The sequence below is a fragment of the Pteropus alecto genome, unplaced genomic scaffold (assembly GCF_000325575.1).
Source record: "Pteropus alecto unplaced genomic scaffold, ASM32557v1 scaffold7, whole genome shotgun sequence".
NCBI lineage: Eukaryota > Metazoa > Chordata > Mammalia > Chiroptera > Pteropodidae > Pteropus > Pteropus alecto.
Window position 1 is genome coordinate 22,351,345 of NW_006494614.1, and position 9,466 is coordinate 22,360,810.

Here is a 9,466-nt window from a genome sequence, read left to right on the forward strand (position 1 = left end):
TACTAAGGACTGGAAAGGACACTTTTTATTGTAGTAATAGCCAGGGATGTGTTTACCATGAAACTAATGAAGATTAGTCCCTAGTAATATGTTTGCATGGTTGTATGCTTTAGAAAAATTTACAAAAGTAAGATATTTTTATTGTAGTCAGTTAAGACTATTGTCATTTTCTACTGCAACTTCTGTTGCATCATATTTCCCCTCCTGGCAGGAGGTCCTAGAGCAGCTGTGGAGTGTTATAATCAGGGGAATGTACTTATGTGGTTCACAGTCAATTCCATGCAAAGCCATATCACTATTAGCTACCCTGCTTAGGATTTGCTTCCTGAAAAATTCCGACCGTTTCCTGTACCATTTCCTGTGACAGTTCACTCAGCATTTTATACAAAAGTGCCCATAATTTTTAGTCCCAGATACTGAAGGAGAAATGAATTTTGAAATATCTGGAAACATAAGTTAGACTGTGGAAGATTCTTCCAATAATCATTGCATAAAATTATGAGTGAGGTTTGACTTTTACTAACTCTCAATCAAAATAGAAGTTCTCCCCTTTCCAAAGTATACTCAGTAATAACCTGAAATCTTACAATCCGTATATGAAAGAAGCTTGGTAAAGATTTTTTCTAAATTTGACAATCCTAAAATTTTATGACATGAACAATAAGTTGTAGAAGTAGAAAGTTTTTGAAAAATTCTGTATATTTTGATCAGTGTTGCTTGGTGAAAAATTGAATTACCTTTCTATTTTCTGTATAAAAATATTACAAAATTGGCATTCCATGAAAAGATGATCAAAAGATTATAGTCAAAAAATAAAAATATATATTAGGCAGTTGGTTAACAAGAAAAGGTATATTTTTTCAGGATTTTTCTCTTTGTGGTAGTAGTAAGCTCTTAAAAGTTATACTAAAACATGACATTACTCATTCTAAGTAAACATTTGTACATTGCTTACTATTCATAACTCTTTATTGTGTTTCTTAAAATGGGTCATGAAAATCATATACACTTCAGACTTCAGAAAATCTGGGCCCCACTGGTGACCACACAGCTCCACGAGTCTTGTAGACGTTCTAATATGAATTAGGCACAAACTTGGACAAAAAGACAAAAATTGAAAAGGGAGAATAGGAGAGACTTCCGTAATGCTTTGAGACTGTATATTATTTACAAAATTGGGAGCTCTGAACTTTAACAAAATAAAAACATTGTTCTAAGGTAATGATGCTTTGAATTTTGTCTAATTTATTACAAGGAAGGAGATCAGAATGGATTCTCAGAAGATTGGTAAAGGACAAAAATTTCAAGAGTGGTCTATCTCCTGGTAGTTCTTACTGGCCAAGCTAGTAGTCACTAATTACAAAACAGTGACTCACATCCCCACACATGAATTTAGCCCTGGTCACAAGTTACATAGGCTTAGATAAGTTTTGATACCTCAAGTCATATATTTACCATTTGGAGAAGTAATGAATAAACTTAGGGAAAACCCCTAAAGAAATAAAATTAGAGAAATAAGCTATCTAGAGACCATAAATTGCCATGGAGCAGCTCATAATTTTCTGAAGTGCAAACTACAAATCTAGTCACCTTTAATTGTACCTAAGCAGTAAGAAATTATGGGTCAAGGCAATAAGCATATTTTAGTGGTTGTTACCTTACAAGTAAAACAGTCTTCAAATACAAGTATTTTGTTTTCAGGTACATTGAGAAGAGCTGGACTCATTCCAAAGTATTTTCTCAAAGAGTCGTTTATTATTGTTTCCACCGCCTTCTTGAAAATGTAAACCTTTTAGCAGGCATGACAAGAAATGAAACCTCTGTAACTTCAAGGAAATTTTATCACACAGTTTTCCTCTTTAGCTAAAACTGGGAAATTAAGGTTAAAGAAGGCATTGCTGTGGATGAAGGAAAAGTAAAATATTGAGGAAAGGAAACAGAAAAATGAGAACATTCAGTTTCTAATCCTGAATGTGGACCAAGCCGATCTGATTGCAGTCTCCAAGAGAAAGTTGCTATATACTACTGAAAATGATGGAAAATTATCTTTGGATGCTCAACAGAATAGAAATACACTCAGGAAAAATTGTTATTTTGCAGTCTAATTTGTTTTTCCTCAACTTTTTATTTAAAAAATAAAAATGTTTAAACATAGTACAATAAAAATCCATATACTCTTTACCTAGATTCACCAATGAACATTTGCCATGTTTAATCTTCCCTTATTTCTTTCCGTGTATGTCTTCCTCTCCCTCTCCCCACCCCAACCCCTGTGGAACCTTTTGAGAATAAGTTGCAGACATCATGACACTTCATCACTTTAGCAAGTATTACAAAGACATTTTGCTTCATAATCACAGGATCTTCCTAACCACAGTACCAAAAGATTACTACTCATGGGAAAGTTCACATTGATAGATTAATACCATCAAATTTAAAATCTATATTCAAATGTCTTTAATTATCTGAAAATATTCCTTATATCCGTCTTATTTTTCCAGGATCATATCAAGAATCACTCTTTGCAGTAGTGTTCACTTCTCCTTAATTTCCTTTAATCTGGAATAGTTCCCCTGACCTTTTTTTTTTTTTTTTTTGCCTTCCATGACATCATTGACTTGATTGTTCTTGTCAACAATTGAGCCCAATTGTCTTATATAGTGTCACAAATTTTAATTTGATTGTTTCTTTATGATTAAAGTCATGTTAAACATTTTTGGCAAAAATACTACATAGGTATATTTCCCATGGCTTCACATCAGAAAATATAGACTGTTGGTTTGTCTCATTATTGCTAATACTAACATCAATTACTTGACTGTGATGGTGTTCCCCAGATCTCCACATTGTAAAGGAATCTTTTGAAATTAATATGTAATCTGTGGGATAATACTTTGGGAAGTCCCTGTAAATATACTATTCCCAACTTTTCACTCAATAGTTTTCCTATCTATTAATGATTTTTGCCTAAGTAAATTATTATATTTGTGTTTGAAAAAATGGAAATTTCTAATGCTGTTATTATTTCTACAGTTATTAGCGTGGCATTCATTTGTAAAGAAGTACTTTTCATGCCCCTCTACCTTCTTATGAGTATTACTATGGATTTATGGGTTCTTCTTTTTTCACTGTTTTAATCCATCATCAGCATTATTCTTTTTGATGCTCAAATTGTCTGAAACATAGTAAGTGGGATTCCATTAAACAGCTCTTGGACCCTTTTGACATGTCCCCAGACTTCTGGCAAAAGATGTCCCAGGCTCACATTTCACTTTCTTGATCTCTTCTTAGAACCAGGCATTTATGGAAAGAGCTAGCCCTGATTCCTTTTAGTGGGGAATGTTTTTAAAAACTGAGATCTGCATGTTGGCAACTAGTGGGATGTCATCCTTCTAAACGCATTCAGTGAACAGAAGCAAAGAAATACCTGTATATATTTTTTAATGTGGAGTTCACACTGATAGCTACAATTCAAATCCAACATTTTCACTCATTCCATATTAGTATCTACTTTCTCTCACAGTGATAATATTGGTTCCCAGAGACATCAGTATATTCACTAATTTTCTCTTTTCTATAATATATACAAAATAGGTCAAGTATCACTACATCAATACCATTATCAACAACAAAACTAACAATGAAGTTCAGAATTTCTCTGCAGTTTCTCTTGTACTTAGAAAAAACCCTTTAATGATATACAGTCAGGGTACTATGTTCAAAATTTACTTGAATGAATTTTTTTCTGTATAATTATATCACCAATTTGATATACAGTTAGGTTCATTTGTATCCAATTGTAGAGTTATCCTTTTTTATTCTTTTTAATTTAATTTTATTTCTAAATATGAAAAACATTTATGTCATTCAAAAATTAAAACTGGACTTTCTGAAGAGATTCATAACCAATACTGTTCCTTCTGCTCCATCCCCACTAACCATCTATGGGTAAAAGATTTTGAGTTTTTAGTTTATCCTTCCTTTTTTGCTATTTTGCAATACACATCCACATATCCATAGAAGAACACACACACACACACACACACACACACACACACACACACACACACACCCACCCACACCCACACCCCTGTCTGTAGCAATATAAATATGTATATAGTCTCATTTCTCTTTATTACACAAAAGATAGTATATCATATATACTTGTGTGTTTTTTTCTAAATTACAATATATCCTGGAAATCATTTTATATCAATTCATAGAGTTCTTCCTCAATTTTTTCTGCTTGTTGGATATTATTGTATCACATTTACTTTATATTTTAACTTGGGAAGAATTAACTCTTTCATGTTGAGTCATTCTATCTAAAAATGAAGAATATCTTCATTTATTTAAATCTGTTTTTGTGCCTTTCAAGTGTATTTTAAAGTTTTCCTTATATAGATTTTACACATTTTAAGTTTATGCCTAAGTATTTTATATTTTTGGTGGTCGTAAATGAAATTTTTCTTCTGTATATCTTCTAACTGGTCATTGTTTATATATATGAGGTTATTGATTTTTATATGTTAAAATTGTATTCTATTACATAGAATTTATGTATGTGTTAATTATATTATTGACTCTCTTATATTTTCCAGGAATATTATCTTTTCAATCACAAATAAGAAGTCTTATTTCTGTATTTTCCTAATTCTCATGCCTCTACTTATTTTGTTGTGTCTGAATGCATTTTCCAGTATTCCCACTTCAACATAAAATAATAGTGGAGATAGTGGACAGTTTTTGAGACAGAAAAATGTAGTGATGTTCCATTTTCCATGGTATAGTAAGTGTAATCTGTTAGAGCAATTGGCAAATGTCCCCAGGCAGGAAACCTGCTTTATTTGTGATACTCCAACAAATGTGTTTCTGTAGAGTTACGATTAAGATCTAGTTTTCTTTTAAGGGAAGGAAACTTTCTGATATTATCTCAAAGAAGCTTTGGAGAACTTCTTTTGAATTACATGTACCAAATTACTGTCTTTCTCTGTCTGTGTAAATGAGGTGCTCTAATAAAAGCCCTCGAGTTCCTGTTGATAGGAATAGGATATGCCTTTGTGAGAGCAAGTCTTAGGGTAAAAGCCAGATTCCAGTTACTGGTATGATAATGGAAAACTGAATTCATCTGTGTTTTTATGATTTTAAGGTATTTGATTCACTCTCTTCTTAAATGTGTGTGTGATTGGAGATTATTTCAGTGTAAGAAACCTTGAAAAAAAATTTTAGTCACAGGGCAGCAGAGAACGTATCTTTTATAATGTGGTCTGGCCAAATGCATATAACACCAAGACTGTCATCTTAATTTTAGGTTACTATTACATATAAATAAACATAAATTTATAACATCGGGGACCTCTTAATCACAGGGACTCCAGTATAAATACTTAATAGAGTTTGTGAAAATTTTATTTAGTAAAACATAAGCCTTGGGAGTAGTTTGAAAAAAAAGGTTATGTTACATAAAGGTAGCACAGTATGCAAAGTAGTAATCAAATTTATAGTAAAAAAAATGCTATACAAAGATGTCAGTACTTAAACATCTAAAGCAACATAAAGAGAAGTTCTTGTGTGTCAACTAAGGGAAAACACTAGCTTAAAAAAAACTCGTGTTTTTCTTACTAATGTCCTTGAATGGAATTTTTTCATCAAAATTTTTTGAAGTATCCATTAAATTTACCTATTTATTTTGATAACATATAAAGAAGTTCCGTGTAGTCAGTTTTCAACCAAGAAAACTCCTAAAAGAGAATAGCATAAAATAAAGTGGCAGGGTGGGAGAGGTGGGTAGTTACAACTTAAAAAAACTTTAGTGGTTTAGTGATATCATTGTTTTTTATATTTGCTATGTTAAATTTTTGCCCAATAATATTTTAATTTTTGAGGCAAAGGACTGTGTATATTACTTTCATTTTAACCTTGTATTATCTACATCATTGTCTTACTACTTCACTTTTCACATGTCAACACAGCTTTTCAGGATTTATCATGTGTCATGATGATGAATAGATAGAAGGTGATCCATTTTTTAAGCAGCTTACAGACTATTGGCAGGGATATAAAGGTAAACTAGTAATTGAAATACAGAGGTTAAAAAGGACAGCACAGTGATCTGAGAGAGGAAGGCAGGATCAATACTACAGGAGAACATCAGGGAAAAGTTTGTAGTCATGGAGACCTACCTGGTGAAAGATGGGTCAAGAGAAGAGCAGGCAAGGCCAAGAGAAAGTAGGAATTCATTACAAAATCATATGTTTGACAATGACAAGTTGTCTAGAATGGTAGAAACTATTTGTTCAGTGTTTATCTTCCTAGATAGGTTTCAAGGTCTGCGAAGCTAAGAACTGTGTTTTTCTTGTTCATCATGACATTTTTTTCTAGTGTCTAGCAGTGCCTGGCACTTTTAATAAATTCAAGGAATGCATTTACATTTTAATTAATTAATTATATTAGTAATATAAATATTAGTGTGTATTAATAATATTTTATTGTTATTGACTTTAATAACTTTAAATTAATTTTTAATAATTAAAAACATATTATGTAAAAGTTCTATCATATAATAAATACCCACCATACGGATTAAGAAATAAAATATTGTCAGCCCATTTATAGCCTGTTATGAAAGTGCCCACTTCTCCCCAACCCGTAACTACTATTCTGAATTTCATATTTAGCATTCCAGTGCATTTCCTTATAATTTTGTTATATATTTTTATGGAAGTGCTTAAAACTTATATAAATATTATAGTGATGTTTATTTACTCTGTGATTTGCTTTCTTTCCTCAACATTATGTTCATGAGATTCATCCATGTTGATATTTGTGACTATAGTTATTAACTTTGCTTGATAGTAGTCTGTCATGTGATTATACACAATTTTTCTTTATCAGTTTAGCTTATAATAGACGTTTGTTTTCAATACTTTGTTCTTGTAAACAATGATGCTATAAATGTTCTTATATTCATCCCTTGTGCACATGTGAGAGAATTTCTGTACATAGGTAGATACCTAAAAGTAGATTTGCTAGTCAGTGTTGCTTAGTCTTCTCATTGACACTTGGAATTGCAGCCCTTTTAAATTTTTGTTAATCTGATATATGTAAATAGTATCTCATTTTATGTTGAATTTGCTGAATTATTCTTGCAGTTTTGTTTTTATGTACTTATGTACTTATTGACCATTTAGTCTTGCAGTATGGGAATTGTTGGTTCATCTTCTGCCAATTTCACATATATAATTGGTCTTTTTTTTAATGGATCGAGGTTTCCATTTTTTTGATTCGGTCAGTAGTATGTGTTGTAAATATAATCTCTTTTTACTTTGATAAAAGATACAATTATCGGGTTTAATCAATCTTTCTCCTTTTAAGTTCCTGCCTTTTAGATCTTGTTTAAGAAATCCTTTCCTACTGAGAATTCATAACGTATATACTATGTTACGTTATGCTACGTTACATTACATTACATTATACTATATTCCTTTCAGATCTTTAATCCACTTGGAGTTTATTTTTTATATGATATGAAACAGGGAGCTGGAATCTGACTTTATTAGTTATTTCCAAATTGATAATTCCCTAACTAGCCCACCATTTATGGAATATTCTATCATTTCCTACAATGACATCTTTATCATATTAAGATAAGTGGGTTTGTTTCTTTTTTTCTGTTTTATTGCTTCATCTTTATATGATTTTCTTCCTGTGTGCTGTCTATGTCCAAATTTCTCCTTCTTATAAGGACACCAGTCTTGTCGGATTAGAGCCCTTTTGACGACTTCACTTTAACTTAATTACCTCTATAAAGTCCCTATCTCCAAATAAAGTGATATTCTGAGATATGTGGATTAGGACTCTAACATACCTATTTAGAGGAAAATAATTCAATACATAACAACTCCCCTCTCATTATAAAAGTTATTATTATGAAATTTTTATGCATTTTACTCCAAAATAAATGTTATTACTTTTTCAAATACAGTCCATCTTGACTTATATTTCCCCTCATGTTTGCTAATTTTTTGCATACCATTCTTTCTTAAATCTTAGACCTTTCCATCTGGAATCATTTTACTTCTTCCTTGAGTACATCCTTTTGAAACTACTTTAGTGAAGTCTATTGGTGAACTCCTTTAGTTTGTGTTAGCCAGAAAATTCTTTATTACATCTTCTTTTTTAAAGATAGTTTAACTGTTTTTAATTTTAGAAGAACTTTTATTTTCTTTCAGAACATTAAAGATGTATTTCTATTCTCCCTGGCTTCCATTTTTGCTGCTGAGACATCAGTCTAATTTCTGTTTAAAGGTAGGTTGTCTGTTTTAACCAGTTGCTTTTAGTATTCTCTTGTCATTGCTTTTAGTTTTATCTTAACCTGTTTTTTCATATTTTCTTAATCTCTCTGTGCTAAAGCTATATAATTCTTCAAATCTTTTCTCTAATTTATTAATTTCTCTTTTTTGCTATGTCTAGTCTGATGTTTAACCTATTGCCAGAGTTTCAATTTAAATAAATATCCTTTATTTCTATAAATTCTTAGTTCCTTTCCAAACCTATGAAATTGTTAAAATATTTTCTTAGTATTAGGCCTTGATGATAATTATAACATTCTTTTTTATTTACAGAATCATTTTATGTATACTTATTTTATATTCTGCATTGGGTAATTTCAGCATCTTAAGTTCTGTGTCAGGTCGAAAGTCAGGTCTATCTAATTCACTGTTTGCTATTTTTGTTGATTCTGCTCACTGTGGCTTGTTTCCTTGTATGTATGAGCTCCTATTTGATTGACCTTAACTTTAAGGAAACAAATTGAGAATGCCTTTTTGCAAGTGAATATGTATTTGCTTCTGGTAGGTCCTCTACAATCTGGTGCACTACCTACCTGAAAGTGCTTTAAATTTTTGGCATAGTGTTTTTTTAACTGTATAGGTATTATAAATTCAAACCCTGAGCTCATGGGTAGCCTTGTAATATATTGTCAGGGGAGATTTCCCCCGCACTTGAAGCTAAGGACTAGGATTTTAGAAGTTTCCTTTTGACTTTCTTCACCAAGATATAGATTTTTTCCTAGTTCAACCTTTCACTGAAGGACTAGCCTTTTGAGTATCCTAGTTTATGCTTGAGTCCTAGTTACTTGCCCATCTTGCTAGACAAAAGATGTTGGCTGTCAAACTCTGGCCTCTATTTCTGATATTGTAGACCCCTCTAGGGAAATCAGAGCTTTAGTGCTAGCTTACCACTCTAGTTTCAGTTTTCTCTTTGTTTTGAAGATATTCATCTCATAATCTCTAGATGCTATTAGTGACAGAATTTTCACAATATCTAGTCAAATAAGAAGTAGAAGTTTGTCTATATCTTTTTAAATTAAAGAAATTTTCAATTTCATTCTAGCAAGCTATTTCAATAAATGTTAAATTTTTTAAGACTGAAACTGAATTCTATATTTAAAAATCTAAGAATGATC